Source organism: Balaenoptera physalus (assembly GCF_965194825.1).
Source record: "Balaenoptera physalus genome assembly, chromosome: 5".
NCBI classification, from domain to species: Eukaryota; Metazoa; Chordata; class Mammalia; order Artiodactyla; family Balaenopteridae; genus Balaenoptera; species Balaenoptera physalus.
In genome coordinates, this window is record NC_138884.1 from 60,845,802 (window position 1) to 60,863,450 (window position 17,649).

General features: G+C 41.9%; 1 long non-coding RNA gene across 1 annotated transcript in view; it reads right to left on the reverse strand.

Annotated features, from left to right (window-relative positions):
- The window catches only part of LOC309661903, a 1,098,809-nt gene that overhangs the window by 215,615 nt on the left and 865,545 nt on the right, over positions 1 to 17,649 (reverse strand). The gene's annotated exons all lie outside the window — the stretch shown is intronic.

Genomic DNA, 17,649 nt, shown 5'->3' on the forward strand with positions numbered 1-17,649 from the left:
GGATTGGTCCCTGGAACCAGATTTCAGCGCTGGCCTGCTCTTATGAGCTAGGACACATTCAGAAATAACCCCACCAGGCTTTAGTATGTTTCTCTGAGTGGACACCAACCCCTGCAGAAGGGCACAGCTAGAGTGAATTATTTGGGAAAACACGTGGTTGCCTAAATCCATGATGCCTGATCACTGGTTCTTTCTGTCATCTGTTGACTCTGGAGCTCTCCTTCTCATTCTGATCTAGGTTTCCCTTCTCTTAACTAAGCTTCCCACTGTATCCCTACTCTCCCAAACCTCTCCACTCTGCTCCTCTTATCTTCATGGTAAACAAAACTCCCCACAACTTCCACATCCTTTTCAGCTTTCTTTCCTCACTCCCCTTGTAACTCAGGATGGTAGAAAATAGGGACCTCCAATTTTTACTCATGGATTACTATCCCCTTACTCTTATGTAAAAATAACTTTCTCTTGATATACATGCCAACTGGATCTACCACTGCCTACCCTCTTTTTTTTTCTGACGTCTACTGGCTGCCTGGTCACCCCTCTTATTTACTGGCTTCCTCTCTATCTTCAGTCCTGCCATCACACCGGGTGACTTCGATAGCTAAACAGATGTCCCATCAGACAGCTTTGCCACTCAGTCGTTTCACCTGTTATGTTTGCTAGGTTTGTAATTTCCTCTCCACCCTTCAGGAGTAAGTTTTTTTACCAGGTGACAAGTCATTACCATTGCAGGCCATAGATGATTGGGTCAGGGTTGTTCAGGTAGCTCAAGCTGGACCGATTAAATCTTGGAGATTTGAACTAAGGTATGGAGACCAAGTCAGTTGGGGAACAGATTCACGCACAATGAATGCTAGACCAGCCATCCACCAGCCCAAACTCACATGCGTGATAAGACTAGGATGTTGCAAAGAAGGCAAGGGTAGCGGAGAAAGCTTACGATAAGAGGGGAGGCAAAATTACACCATCTTGGAAAAAGAAGCTGAGATTGAGAGATCTCATAGACTCCACCACCTTAAGAGATGGAGCAGTTAGCCACAATTCCAGATTTTGAAGTTCAAGCCACGTGTTATTTTCCTATTGCTGCTGTAGTGAATTACCACAAACTTAAGTGACTTAGAACAACCCACATTTATTATCTTACAACTCTGGAGGTCAGATGTCTGAAATGGATCCACAGGGCTGCGTTCCTTCTGGAGGCTCTAGGAGAGACTGTAGTTTCCTGCCTTTTCTGGCTTCTAGAGGCTGCTCAAGTTGCTTAGCTCATGATCTCTCTCTTGTCTTATCTCTTTCTTTCACTATGACCCTCCTGCCTCCCTCTTATAAGGACTCTTGTAATTATATTGGGCTGCTCTGATAATCCAGGATAATCTTCCCATCTCAAGATCTTTAATTTAGGCACATTTTTTGACCTTGTTTCTCATGTCTAAGCACCACCACTACTAGATCAAGATCTGTGGAGATGAATGCACTCCTCTGTCTTCCATGTTGCCACTGCACTATCTCGATCTAAGGAGTCACTCCATCTCCCATCATCTCCTCCCTTTTTCTTCTTATCTGTAGCCCCCTGTTTCTTTTAGGTGGTGGTGGGGAGAGCAGGGTCACTTTCTGACACTATTTAGAGTAATCCCTCCAATTTGTGTCTTGGATGTTAATGTCAGTGCCTTGGGCAGGGTGTGTTTTCTCCCTACCTTCTTCCTGTGGGCAGGAGCTTACTAAAATGCCTTACCAAGGTAATCCTGACCATGGTCTCTGACATCATCCACCCCAGGGAACCTAACCTGTCCACCACTACATATGATAAGCTTCCAGTAGTCAGTTGTTTATATGTCTGGAACGCACAAGTGACATTTCTGGAACCAATATCTGGCTTGCCATTCCTGTTGCTGCACATGAGTAACTTGTCTTTTCTGTATGTCAGTGATGTGCTGAACTGCCCAAGGGGTAAGATGTTCATTCCCCCAGCTCAGCCCCAGCTTAATAGCTCTGACACCTTGTCACTTACCCTAAAATTGTTTAATGGAAGCAGGGCACATATTCAGAAATCAAAAAAGGTGAGGCCGTCATGCAGCTGGTAATTCCTGGTGGCCTTGTAAGCATGGCAACCCACACATTGGCTCCATTGTTATTTTCTATATGCAGAGTTGCTCACATTCATTGTCGATGAAGTTCTATTAAAATTCTCAGGATTGGGGTTCTTCTGAGGATAAATGGGAATAGACTTTTTTTTTAAAAAAGCCCTGCCAAATGAGACATTTCTTTAGTAACCACCTCTCAGTCTTACCCCCTTGACCACATAGAGTAAAGCAGAGATATTTTTCCCCATAATGTCTAAGCTAGAATTTGGCCTTCTTGAGGGTAGGAAGTAAAGTGATTGATCCACTAACAAACGTGTGTATACAGATTTTACTCTTTGATTTTATGAAAAAGCTTCATGGATATGAATTCTATGAGTTTGTTCGTTAAAATTAGCCTGGATAGCCCACTGTGGTGGGTAATAAGCTGAAATGAATGCACTGGCCACCAGAGTCACATTTTAGTCAAGACACTCAGCTCTCTTTGTCCTGGAGAAGAAGTATTTCTACATGAGCTCTCGGGGTGCCTCTGTTCCCCAAGTGTCCAAAGTTAAGATGCATAGACCTCAGCCTCCCATGGGCAGCATTTCTGAGGAGGTGCCAGCTGCACCCACAGCCTTTGTTTTCAAGAATGCTTTTATTCCCATTTCATCCTCACAAGTAGGACTCAGTTCTCCCTTCACCACATCTGAAGCTTCAGATGTTCCAGACAGACTTTGACCAGTCCTCAACCTCTATCTGAGATACAGTAGGGTTAGGATTATATAATTTAGGGCTCTATACGTGCCCAGGTACAGAGGCGTGGGTTGTCGGGTACCTGTCTACTCGCCACTTTCTCTCTCCTCCAGTATTCCATACTGTTCTGATGCCCTTGCTGGTGGGACACATGAATCTCCATGGTTACCCCAGACTGAATATAGATGCTGAAGTTATAGTTCGAGAATACCACCTTACAGTAGTCCTGGGAAGCATCCAATTTACACAGAATAGGAAGATAAGGGAGTAGTTATGAGCCCACACTTGAAATGGTACCTCTTCATTCCGTAAATTTATATCTAATAGCCCACTCCAGTGCTAAAGATTCTAGTTTGTACTTTTTTTTTTTTTTGGCTGTACCACGTGTCTTACAAAATCTTGATTCCCCATTCCCCAACTAGGGATTGAACTTGGGCCCATGGCAGTGGAAGCAAGGAGTCCTAACTACTGGACTGCCAGGGAATTCCCTAAAAATTCTGGTTTGTAAGTGGAGTACAAAGCTCTGTAATTCCATAGGCCCTCAACTAGCAAAGGCAACCACCTGTTCCTGTTCTTTTCTTCTCTGGAATCATATTGCACTGCCCCTAAGCCTTCCAAACAGATGTGAGTGTGTCATATGTAGGTCAGATGTTGGTACAGTGAGTGACACTGAGAAGTCAATCCACTTACGCATAGAATGCTTGCCTGCAGGCTTCTTCTCCCAGTGGGACCAGGATAGAATGACTCCACTCCTCTTCCAGTGCCCAAGGCTGCTGGGGGTCATCAGAGGAGAGAGAAGACAAGGTGAAAGTGTAGCTTCAAGTCAAAATAGTGAGAGGAATTGGAAATCCAAATCCTTAAAAAACAACAACAGCCCACTGATAACTCCCAGGTATAAGATCTCTAGTTTTCTAAAGTTCATAGGACAGGGCCAGTGTTTGAGCAAGTCTTCCAAGGGATTTTGTGTTTGCCTTTGGCTGAGATAACAAGTGCCCCACATGTTTAACAGGGATACAGTAGATACAGTACAATTGGCGACTACCACGGCGAAGTTTCAGATTCGCCTCTTTGAGATGGTCTACTGCTTTATTTTTATTTATTTATTATTAATTTATTTATTTATTTTTGGCTGCATTGGGTCTTCGTTGCTGCGTGTGGGCTTTCTCTAGCTGCAGCGAGCGGGGGTTACTCTTCGTTGCGGGGCATGGGCTTCTCATTGCGGTGGCTTCTCTTGTTGCAGAGCATGGGCTCTAGAGCGCAGGCTCAGTAGTTGTGGCGCACAGGCTTAGTTGCTCCGCAGCATGTGGGATCTTCCTAGACCAGGGCTCAAACTCCTGTCCCCTGCACTAGCAGGCGGATTCTTAACCATTGCGCCACCAGGGAAGCCCTGGTCTACTGCTTTAAAGTCTCTTCTCTTGTTCTTCCAAAGAGTTAACAAATATAATGAGATTGTCTAGATGCACCATTATGTCCAGGGAATTTGCGTTCCCAAGCACTTTCTCTAGATCAGCTGCTGAAAGGTAGTTGGAGCCCCAGAGATCTGGTGTTTTTGTTCCCTAAAATGTAGGATTAACTTTTTTTTTTTTCCTGAGCTAGACCTTTCCTTTATTTCATCTAACTTTTCCTTTCTTGCCATAAGACTGCTTTTGACTCGTCTACAAGGTTTTTCTTCTCTTTTATTCCCAGGTATATTCAGATATTATGTGCACACTCGCCTCTCTCTGAGGCCAAATGGGTTTAAAGTCTTCAAATGGGTTTAAAATGATATCAGTTCAATTGGTCTGAGGGGTCAGATTGCAGGTCTGCTACCATCAGACAAGACTTTGCCTGCTCTGGAAGGAAGTATTCTTTCTTGCTTTCTTTGGGAAAGAAATTGTGGACCTGGGGTGATATTAAATCAAAACTTTCTTATCTCATGCAGTATATTGAAGGGAAAGGGATTGTTTCCCCCTATCTTTTGTTGTAGACAGTAACCACCCAGAGCACTATTAGCATAAATCTTTATTCTAAAATGCTGGCCCTGAGAAGGTCCAATGGAACATTCTGACATGGGGGAGGAGGGCAAAATTGTATAGAGTTTAGCACGAAGGGTCACTTAACATTTAGATGGTTTGGAAAATTAGTCAAGGGTGTTCTCCTAAGAGAGAGGAATAGTTTGTGCTGATTCATAGCCATGGTTTGGGCATGGATTTTATCAAGAGCAGTGGAGAACAACAAGGGGCTAAGGTCATATGTAGAAGGGAGTGGAGAGGAACAGTTGCAGGGACCCAGTGGAAGGTTCTCGGGTCTCTTACACTATTTTTTTCTCTTACACTATTTTTAATGTATATATAAAGACCAAGCATGTTTTGCAGACAGAAAGAAGGCTATTTCATAATAATTTCGCAAGCATTATACATTCACTTTCTTTGTAGCATTATGTACCCTCAGAAGGGACAGACAGATAATTGCAGTATGTAGTTGGAAGAACAAGAGATAGTTTTCACGATCTACCAATTCATCTGATTTCCATGAGAACTAAGATCACTATGTGGTAATAGCAGAGGGTCCCAGGGTTTCCCATAACAACAGGGTGAGTCCTCTGGGAAAATACCCATTTCTTAAATTTAAGAAACCCGTCACCACGGACCACACCACCGAGCACTGGCTCAGCAGTTTCAGCATTTTGAAGTCCCAACGTGGGGTATTGATGTGTTTTAGCCCATTTGTCCCATACCATACTCCACATATGTCTTAATTTTGTTGCACTCCAATATCCAGACACTCTGACATTAATACTTCATTAATATGATGCTTAAGTTAGTCATTTTCTCTAATAAGCCATTTTTTTCTAGGATACTCCCTAAAAAGTAGAGGGCTTCATGTTGCCAGTGTTATTTCTCTCTAGCATATTTTACATCCCATTCAATGATACAGAACACCTAAATCCTGATTTATAGTTTACTTTTCCATTACTTAGTTTGATTATAAGACCTCTTTTGATCACAGTAGGTGGCACCCTAATTCAATCTAACTTCAGAAAAAGGTTATATTTATTCATATAACTACAAAGTTTATAGGTAATGTTGGGTTTAGGCATGGGTGGTCCTAGAGGTTTAAACAGTGTCCTCAGGACCATTTTATTTTCCAACTTTGCTTTCCTTTGGGTTGGCCTGATTTTTGAAGCTCAAGTGGCAAATATGGCCACTAGTAGCTCTAGGCTTACAATATCTCTTCAGTTAGTGCTTCCTGTACTTCTAGAAAATGTTCTAGGGAAGACCTTGATTGGCTTGTGTGGGTTAGTATATTGTTTGGCCAGATATGGGTTACGTTTACCACTCCCAGATCCAGTGTTGGGGTAACTCCAACCTAAACCATGTGAATGGAGTGTTGGGAAGGAATGGATTTTCAAAGGATACAGGACTTCTCCATTCAGCTCCTTAGCTGCTCAGCAGCATATGTGTATATAATATAATTTATTAAAATTATTAATAAATGAATAAAGTTAATTTTAATTTAATTTAAAATTAATAAAATTATTAAAATTAATAGTATAATTAATTTTATTTAATATATAATTATGTAGAATTGATATTAATTTTAATGTAATTTAAACATTATATTTGTTATATATAAATATGTAATTTATATAAATAATATAACTTAAAACATAATGTAACTATTCCTCCTTAACAGAAGACAGCCCAAATTCCAAATTCTCATATAATTCCTGCATTTGCTTTTATTTTATTTATTTATTTTTTAGTAAATTTATTTATTTTTGGCTGCGTTGGGTCTTTGTTGCTGCGCACGGGCTTTCTCTAGTTGTAGTGAGCAGGGGTTACTCTTCATTGTGGTGTGCGGGCGTCTCATTGAGGTGGCTTCTCGTGTTGCAGAGCACGGGCTCTAGGTGCGCGGGCTTCAGTAGTTGTGGCTCACAGGCTCAGTAGCTGTGGCTCACGGGCTGTAGAGTGCAGGTTCAGTAGTTGTGGCGCGTGGGCTTAGTTCCTCCGCGGCATGTGGGATCTTCCCGGACCAGGGCTCGAACCCGTGCCCCCTGCGTTGGCAGGCGGATTCTCAACCACTGCACCTCCAGGGAAGCCCTGCATTTGGTTTTAGATCCAAGGTCTTTGAATAATATATATCCCTCTGAGTTAGGTTCATGAGATTCTACATGGTAAGAAATATACTTGTGTCCAATAATAAGTAGTGGAAGGGAGAGGAAACAGGAAAATCACAGTAGAAGTTCCCATTTGAAGTAGGGAAGAAGGGAAATCACCGCGTGGCTGCAGGTTCATAGAGCACACACACACACAGCCCTTGGGGCTCCCTGACGGGGAAGTAAAGCTGTTTTAGCTTGTCTTGCCCACAGCCGCGTGTGAGATGAGCACCGGGAGGACTTCCCTTCCGGAGCTGCACCAATTCCCTTTTGGTACTGCTTTTCCTGCCTGGGAGGCACCTCGGGAGTTAACAGGCTTGTGGTTCTGCTGGCAAAATATTTACTTTGAAACCGTTCCAGCCTTCCCCTTGACTTGCTTTCTCACAGTTCCATGGTCTAGCAAGCAACGCCAGAGAGCTTGTTGATGTGTGGTCTGTGAGTCCTGGCCCTGTTTAGGGGCAGGCCTTACTGCACTGCCCATCTTCTGGTTCTCTGCTTACTGCTTCTTATGGACCTGTTCTTCAGAAACAACAGACTGGGGGTCGTTCTGCAGAGCAAACCTCCTCCTCACTGCTAGACTGCATCCCAGTGCATTGCTGTTTAGAATGGCAGTACTTACTATCATTGCTAGGCAGAAAGAGGACTGTAGGAGGTACTGCTGGGGAGAGGCAGTGCAGTGGGGAAAGATTTTCCTGTTGGGACCTGTAGGTGACACTGGGCCACACCTCTCCTATAGTGACAGGAAAATAATAGAGAGTGTCCAGCTCCACCTGGCAAGCTCCTGCTTTGATTTTTACTTTCCTTTAGTTCTTCTAAGTCCTAGGGAAAAGGGCCTGGGCCAGCCAGGCTGCGTTGTCACTAACAGTATGGAGGACGGGCCTCTAGGGTATAAACACTAAGCCCTATGGCCAGTCAGTCCCAGCATTCCTGGGTCTTTTCCAGTACTCAGAAGGGATTCCGCAGGAGTTTGCCATCACAGGGCCAGCTCAGCAGAAGCAGAAAAATGTGGCACCTTGAAGAGAAAGGCCCTGAACTCTCGTGAATAAGAGCCTGTTTTTAAAACACAGCTGAGCTGGTAGTGCCTGATCAAATAACTAATTCGTTCTTCCTTGTGGTCCTGAACCCAGGCCATGGCAGTGAAAGCGCCAAGTCCTAACCACTGGAGCACCAGGGAACTCCCTAGCCATTTTATTTTTAAGTTGTCTGTACTGGCTGTCTTCAGTCTCTCATTCTTCACTGCCTCCCACTCTCCATTACTTTGACCTTTTGCATTGTGCTCTGGTTCACTAATTTGTTCTTCATCTGTGTCTATTCTTCAGTTGTATCTACTCTGAAGTGTTCTACTCTAAGTGTTCTTAGTTTCATTTTGTTGCAGGAAGGGGGACCCCTTCCAGGCCCCGAGAGTGGGCTCTTGCCTAACGCTTGGAAGTGAATTGTCCGAGGAGACACATGTGCTGACAAAGCAAGAGACTTTATTGGGAAGGGGCGCCCAGGTGAAAAGCAGGAGAATAAGGGAGCCCCGGAGAACTGCTCCGCCACGTGGCTCACTGTCTCGGGTGTTATGGTGATGGGATTAGTTTCCAGGTTATCTCTGGCCAAACACTCTGACTCAGGGTCCTTCCCGGTGGCACGCGCATCGTTCAGCCAAGATCAATTCCAGTGAGAAGGCTTCTGGGAGGACATGTGGACCGGCGTCTCCTGCCCCCTTTTGACCTTTCCTGAGTTCTTCCGGTTGGTGGTGGCTTGTTAGTTCTGTGTTCCTTACCAGGACCTCCTGTTTAAGGTAACGCATTCTAGTGGCTACTATTGGACGTGGCCAGGGCGGGCGGTTTCAGTCAGTGGTTCCCCTGACGATTTCAGTTACAATATTTAAAAGTTTATTTGTTCTAATCAATTCTTTTTTCACAAAAGCCGATGTTTGCTACATGGGTAAGCCTACTTTTGCTACATGGACCTTTCTGTTTAATGCTTCTGAAGATATTAATTATACTTCTTTTCAATTCTTTTTTCACAAAAGCCGACGTTTGCTACATGGGTAAGCTTACTTTTGCTACATGGATCTTTCTGTTTAATGCTTCTGAAGATATTAATTATACTTCTTTTAAAAGAACTTTCAGTTCTATTTCCTCAGGAGTTCTTCTGCATATTTAGGCCAAGGCTTATATTTCAGGGCACGATTTTACTTAACTATGTGGTCATTCCGGGTTGTGTGTTTGTCTTTGACTTAACTTTCTCTGCTAGCATCTGTTACTGTAGCAGCCTCCAGTAATTGTGAGGAGAGGCTGCAAGGCAGAAGGCGTCACTAATGTCTTCTTCTGTGAGGAGTGCTCCTTGTTCCTCTGAAGTGTAGCTGGCCGCGCAGGGCATTACGTTGCCCCCCTAATCCAAGGACTTACAGTCATTTTTCTTATAGCTGTTAGATGACTCTGCTGGCTGTTATTTGACATAAGCAAGATAAAGTGGTTGAAGGGCTCTAAAAACAAGCGGACAGTGCCCTTTCCCTTGTCTGTCTTCATACTTGCGAAATTTCCAAGCTCAGAGTACCCTCAGAACTGCTTCCGCCTTTCATGTAACTCCTTCCCTGCGTACGTTTTCTTCATCATTTCTATTCCATTAATGATTCCCTCGTTTTTCATTGCTGCTATAGATTTTTTTTAAATACCTTTTTTTTTTTTTTTTTTGGTAATTTCTAGAGGTTTGAGCAGTCAGACAGGTATCCCCAGTCTGCTATGTGGATTCCCCCTTTCTCTTCAAACACTATGCCACCGCAATAAACATCCACATTCCTCCTCAAACCTTTTTCAATCCTTATTTTGCTTCACTTCTTGATTTCTACCTCTTGGCAGCATTTGGTATGCTTAACCACTTTTTTCTTCTTTAAACACCCTTTTTAATTTCCATGGCAAAGCATGCTTTTAGTCTTCCTCTCCTATTTCCAGTACCTCCCTTGTGGCCTCCTGTTCCTCTTAAGTCTTGACCATTAGAGTTTTTTCTAGGTCTTCTCATGCTACATCCTCCTCTAGGGTGATCTCATTGGTTCCGTTGGCCACAGTACCATCTATGCACTTATGTATTCAAAATCTGCACCTCCAATTCTTTGGCTCTCTAGAGCTTGAGACTAATAACGTTACCTGACTATTGGACATTTCCACACGTGGCTGTCTGTGTGCAGTAAATTCAGTATACCTAAAGTTCAACTCACTATCACCCTCTGACCAAACCCCTTCCTTTTTCTATATTCTCTACCAAGTTGCCCGGGTTAGAGAAATAAATATCCTGAATTCACCCTCTCCTGTAACCTTCCTTTCTTGCCTCATACTCTAAGTTATAAAATTCTTTTGCATGTGTCTGCTTCTGTAAGTCCCCATTGCTGGTACCTGTGAGCCACCATTATTTCACTTGAATTTCTACAACATCTTTCTAACTGCTCTCTACCTGCAGTCTTGTCTTTTCAGTCTATTCTTCATTCTGTAGCTATAGACCTTTCTCAAAAGGAAATAGAATCTTGCCGTTTCCTGCCTAAAATGCTTTACTAATCACTGTTTTTAAAAATAGAATACAAAGTCTTCAACATGGTGACTCTTATACACTCAGCTTTAATTTATGCAGTCACTCTATTCCTGATTTTTTCCCCCAGGACTTTTCACATTCCTAGCAACACTGCTTCTTACTTCAACCATCCTGCAGCTGAAGTGTCGTTTCTTCTGGGAACTTTCCCTTGCCTCACACATTAGTGTTGAGTGGTCCTCTTCTTTGCATCCATAGCTCTTGCCTGATTCTACATGGCCCTTATTACACTGTATTGTAACTGACTTGGATGTGTATCCTCATTAGCACATACCCAGTATAAGGGCAGAAAGAGTGTCAGGTACAGGGTTTTACCCCTTAGACCTAGCACACGAACAGACAATAAATTCTGAATGAACAAAATAATAACAATATTTACCACATATTTCATAGTACTTGTGTCAGACCCTGTCCTGAATGCTTTTCACGCTTTAGCTTATTTACTCCTTGCAAGAACCTGGTAAGTTATAGGCTGTTACAATTCCCAGTTGACAAATGAAGACATTAAGGTTTAAAGAGGTTAAATCTCAGGCTCAAGGGTTCATAGTACATAGTAATAAGTAATTCAATCTGGATTTAAATCCAAGTCTCTACTGAATCCTGGCTGGAGAGGAGTATTAACCAGATTTGTATGGGAATAGTGGATGGGGGTACATGGATCCAGGACATATACTTTATGATTCTTTTACAGTAACTTAAACCAAAGCATCTGCTATAGGCTGAATGTTTGTGTCCCACCCCTTCCAAATTAACCCCCAAGATGATGTTATTTGGAGATGGGGCCCTTGGGAGGTGATTAGGCATGAGTGTGAAGCTCCTGTAAATGAGACTAGTACCCTTAAAAAAAAGACTCTAGAGGGCTCCTGCCCCCTTCTGCCATGTGAGGATACAGCAAGAAGATGGCCATCTATGAACCAGGCAGTGGACCTCACCAGACCTTGAATCCTCTGGCACTCTGCTTTTGGACTTCCCAGCCTTCAGAACTATGAGAAATAAATGTTCGTTGTTTAAGCCACCCAGTCTATGTATTCTATTATAGCATCCCAAATGGACTAAGACAGTATCCGAGTTGGTAAAAATCAAGATTAGAAAACAGTTACCCCAAAGCTTCTTCAAATACCCAGGAATCGACTTAAAACAGGCTGTCTGAAATGTCTTCAAATGAAGACATCTGAACATTGAAACATCTGTAATTGTTGCCTGATTTTTTAAACCTTACGTTATGCTTAGATATCAAAAATGTGTATAGAAACTTATCAATAAGAATATTCACTTCAGGTGGATTAACCAAGATGGCGGAGTAGAAGGATGTGCTCTCACTCCCTCTTGCGAGAGCACCAGAATCAAAACTGGCTGCTGGACAATCATTGACAGGAAGACCCGGGACTTCACCAAGGAGGATACCCCACGTCCAAGGACAGAGGAGAAGCCACAGTGAGACGGTAGGAGGGGCGCAATCAGAGTAAAATCAAATCCCATAACTGGTGGGTGGGTCACTCACAGACTGGCGAACACTTATACCACAGAAGTCCACCCACTGGAGTGAAGGTTCTGAGCCCCACATCAGGCTTCCCAACCTGGGGGTCCGGCTACGGGAAGAGGAATTCCTAGAGAATCAGACTTTGAAGCCTAGTGGGAATTGATTGCAGGACTTTGACAGGACTGGGGGAAACAGAGACCCCACTCTTGGAGGGCACACACAAAGTAATGTGTGCATCGGGACCCAGGGGAAGGAGCAGTGACCCTGGGGGAGACTGAACCAGACCTACCTGCTGGTGTTGGGGGGTCTCCTGCAGAGGCAAGTGGTGGCTCTGTTTCACCGTGGGGATAAGGACACTGGCAGCCGAGGTTCTGGGAAGTTCTCCTTGGCGTGAGCCCTCCCAGAGTCTGCCATTAACCCCACCAAAGAGCACGGGTAGGCTCCAGTGTTGGGTTGCCTCAGGCAAAACAACCAACAGGGAGGGAACCCAGCCCCACCCATCAACAGTCAAGTGGATTAAGGTTTTACTGAGCTCTGACGCCACAGCAACAGGGAGGGAACCCAGCCCCACCCATCAACAGTCAAGTGGATTAAGGTTTTACTGAGCTCTGACCGCCACAGCAACAGTCAGCTCTACCCACCACCAGAGCCTCCCATCAAGCCTCTTAGATAGCCTCAACCACCAGAGGGCAGACAACAGAAGCAAGAAAAACTACAATCCTGCAGCCTGTGGACCAAAAACCACAGTTACAGAAAGATAGACAACATGAAAAGGCAGAGGGCTATGTACCAGATGAAGGAACAAGAAAAAACCCCAGAAAAACAACTAAATGAAGTGGAGATAGGCAACCTTCCAGAAAAAGAATTCAGAATAATGATAGTGAAGATGATCCAGGACCTCGGAATAAGAATGGAGGCAAAGATTGAGAAGATGCAAGAAATGATTAACAAAGACCTAGAAGAATTAAAGAACAAACAAACAGAGATGACCAATACAATAACTGAAATGAAAACTACACTAGAAGGAATCAATAGCAGAATAACTGAGGCAGAAGAACGGATAAGTGACCTGGAAGACAGAATGGTGGAATTCACTGCTGCGGAACAGACTAAAGAAAAAAGAATGAAAAGAAATGAAGACAGCCTAAGAGACCTCTGGGACAACATTAAACGCAACAACATTCGCATGATAGGGGTCCCAGAAGGAGAAGAGAGAGAGAAAGGACCAGAGAAAATATTTGAAGAGATTATAGTCGAAAACTTCCCTAACATGGGAAAGGAAATAGCCACCCAAGTCCAGGAAGCGCAGAGAGTCCCATACAGAATAAACCCAAGGAGAAACACGCCGAGACACATAGTAATCAAAGTGGCAAAAATTAAAGACAAAGAAAAATTATTGAAAGCAGCAAGGGAAAAACGACAAATAACATACAAGGGAACTCCCATAAGGTTAACAGCTGATTTCTCAGCAGAAACTCTGCAAGCCAGAAGGGAGTGGCATGATATACTTAATGTGATGAAAGGGAAGAACCTACAACCAAGATTACTCTACCCGGCAAGGATCCCATTTAGATTTGATGGAGAAATCAAAAGCTTTACAGACAAGCAAAAGCTAAGAGAATTCAGCACCACCAAACCAGCTCTACAACAAATGCTAAAGGAACTTCTCTAAGTGGGAAACACAAGAGAAGAAAAGGACCTACAAAAACAAACCCAAAACAATTAAGAAAATGGTCATAGGAACATACATATCGATAATTACCTTAAACGTGAATGGATTAAATGCCCCAACCAAAAGACATAGACTGGCTGAATGGATACAAAAACAAGACCCATATATATGCTGTCTACAGGAGACCCACTTTAGACCTAGGGACACATACAGACTGAAAGTGAGGGGATGGAAAAAGATATTCCATGCAAATGGAAATCAAAAGAAAGCTGGAGTAGCAATACTCATATCAGATAAAATAGACTTTAAAATAAAGAATGTTACAAGAGACAAGGAAGGACACTACATAATGATCCAGGGATCAATCCAAGAAGAAGATATAACAATTATAAATATATATGCACCCAACATAGGAGCACCTCAATACATAAGGCAACTGCTAACAGCTATAAAAGAGGAAATCGACAGTAACACAATAATAGTGGGGGACTTTAACACTTCACTTACACCAATGGACAGATCATCCAAAATGAAAATAAATAAGGAAACAGAAGCTTTAAATGACACAATAGACCAGATAGATATAATTGATATATATAGGACATTCCATCCAAAAACAGCAGATTACACGTTCTTCTCAAGTGCACACGGAACATTCTCCAGGATAGATCACATCTTGGGTCACAAATCAAGCCTCAGTAAATTTAAGAAAATTGAAATCATACCAAGCATCTTTTCTGACCACAACGCTATGAGATTAGAAATGAATTACAGGGAAAAAAACGTAAAAAAGACAAACACATGGAGGCTAAACAATACGTTACTAAATAACCAAGAGATCACTGAAGAAATCAAAGAGGAAATAAAAAAATACCTAGAGACAAATGACAATGAAAACACGACGACCCAAAACCTATGGGATGCAGCAAAAGCGGTTCTAAGAGGGAAGTTTATAGCTATACAAGCCTACCTAAAGAAACAAGAAAAATCTCAAGTAAACAATCTAACCTTACACCTAAAGAAACTAGAGACAGAAGAACAAACAAAACCCAAAGTTAGCAGAAGGAAAGAAATCATAAAGATCAGAGCAGAAATAAATGAAATAGAAACAAAGAAAACAATAGCAAAGATCAATAAAACTAAAAGTTGGTTCTTTGAGAAGATAAACAAAATTGATAAGCCATTAGCCAGACTCATCAAGAAAAAGAGGGAGAGGACTCAAATCAATAAAATCAGAAATGAAAAAGGAGAAGTTACAACAGACACCGCAGAAATACAAAACATCCTAAGAGACTACTATAAGCAACTTTATGCCAATAAAATGGACAACCTGGAAGAAATGGACAAATTCTTAGAAAGGTATAACCTTCCAAGACTGAATCAGGAAGAAACAGAAAATATGAACAGACCAATCACAAGTAATGAAATTGAAACTGTGATTAAAAATCTTCCAACAAACAAAAGTCCAGGACCAGATGGCTTCACAGGTGAATTCTATCAAACATTTAGAGAAGAGCTAACACCCACCCTTCTCAAACTCTTCCAAAAAATTGCAGAGGAAGGAACACTCCCAAACTCATTCTATGAGGCCACCATCACCCTGATACCAAAACCAGACAAAGACACTACAAAAAAAGAAAATTACAGACCAATATCACTGATGAATATAGATGCAAAAATCCTCAACAAAATACTAGCAAACAGAATCCAACAACACATTAAAAGGATCATACACCACGATCAAGTGGGATTTATCCCAGGGATGCAAGGATTCTTCAATATACGCAAATCAATCAATGTGATACACCATATTAACAAATTGAAGAATAAAAACCATATGATCATCTCAATAGATGCAGAAAAAGCTTTTGACAAAATTCAACACCCATTTATGATAAAAACTCTCCAGAAAGTGGGCATAGAGGGAACCTACCTCAACATAATACAGGCCATATATGACAAACCCACAGCAAACATCATTCTCAATGGTGAAAAACTGAAAGCATTTCCTCTAAGATCAGGAACGAGACAAGGATGTCCACTCTCACCACTATTATTCAACATAGTTCTGGAAGTCCTAGCCACGGCAATCAGAGAAGAAAAAGAAATAAAAGGAATACAAATTGGAAAAGAGGAAGTAAAACTGTCACTGTTTGCGGATGACATGATACTATACATAGAGAATCCTAAAACTGCCACCAGAAAACTGCTAGAGCTAATTAATGAATATGGCAAAGTTGCAGGATACAAAATTAATGCACAGAAATCTCTTGCATTCCTATACACTAATGATGAAAAATCTGAAAGAGAAATTATGGAAACACTCCCATTTACCATTGCAACAAAAAGAATAAAATACCTAGGAATAAACCTACCTAGGGAGACAAAAGACCTGTATGCAGAAAACTATAAGACACTGATGAAAGAAATTAAAGATGATACCAACAGATGGAGAGATATACCATGTTCTTGGATTGGAAGAATCAACATTGTGAAAATGAGTATACTACCCAAAGCAATCTACAGATTCAATGCAATCCCTATCAAATTACCAATGGCATTTTTTACAGAGCTAGAACAAATCATCTTAAAATTTGTATGGAGACACAAAAGACCCCGAATAGCCAAAGCAGTCTTGAGGCAAAAAAATGGAGCTGGAGGAATCAGACTCCCTGACTTCAGACTATACTACAAAGCTACAGTAATCAAGACAATATGGTACTGGCACAAAAACAGAAACATAGATCAATGGAACAAGATAGAAAGCCCAGAGATTAACCCACGCACCTATGGTCAACTAATCTATGACAAAGGAGGCAAAGATATACAATGGAGAAAAGACAGTCTCTTCAATAAGTGGTGCTGGGAAAACTGGACAGCTACATGTAAAAGAATGAAATTAGAATACTCCCTAACACCATACACAAAAATAAACTCAAAATGGATTAGAGACCTAAATATAAGACTGGACACTATAAAACTCTTAGAGGAAAACATAGGAAGAACACTCTGACATAAATCACAGCAAGATCTTTTTTGATCCACCTCCTAGAGTAATGGAAATAAAAACAAAAATAAACAAGTGGGACCTAATGAAACTTCAAAGCTTTTGCACAGCAAAGGAAACCATAAACAAGACGAAAAGACAACCCTCAGAATGGGAGAAAATATTTGCAAATGAATCAACGGACAAAGGATTAATCTCCAAAATATATAAACAGCTCATTCAGCTCAATATCAAAGAAACAAACACCCCAATCCAAAAATGGGCAGAAGACCTAAATAGACATTTCTCCAAAGAAGACATACAGACAGCCACGAGGCACATGAAAAGATGCTCAACATCACTAATTATTAGAGAAATGCAAATCAAAACTACAATGAGGTATCACCTCACTCCTGTTAGAATGGGCATCATCAGAAAATCTACAAACAACAAATGCTGGAGAGGGTGTGGAGAAAAGGGAACCCTCTTGCACAGTTGGTGGGAATGTAAATTGATACAGCCACTATGGAGAACAATATGGAGGTTCCTTAAAAAACTAAAAATAGAATTACCATATGACCCAGCAATCCCACTACTGGGCATATACCCAGAGAAAACCGTAATTCAAAAAAACACATGCACCCGAATGTTCATTGCAGCACTATTTACAATAGCCAGGTCATGGAAGCAACCTAAATGCCCATCAACAGACGAATGGATAAAGAAGATGTGGTACATATATACAATGGAATATTACTCAGCCATAAAAAGGAATGAAATTGAGTCATTTGTTGAGACGTGGATGGATCTAGAGACTGTCATACAGAGTGAAGTAAGTCAGAAAGAGAAAAACAAATATCGTATATTAATGCATGTATGTGGAACCTAGAAAAATGGTACAGATGAGCCAGTTTGCAGGGCAGAAGTTGAGACACAGATGTAGAGAATGGACATATGGACACCAAGGGGGGAAAACTGCGGTGAGGTGGGGATGGT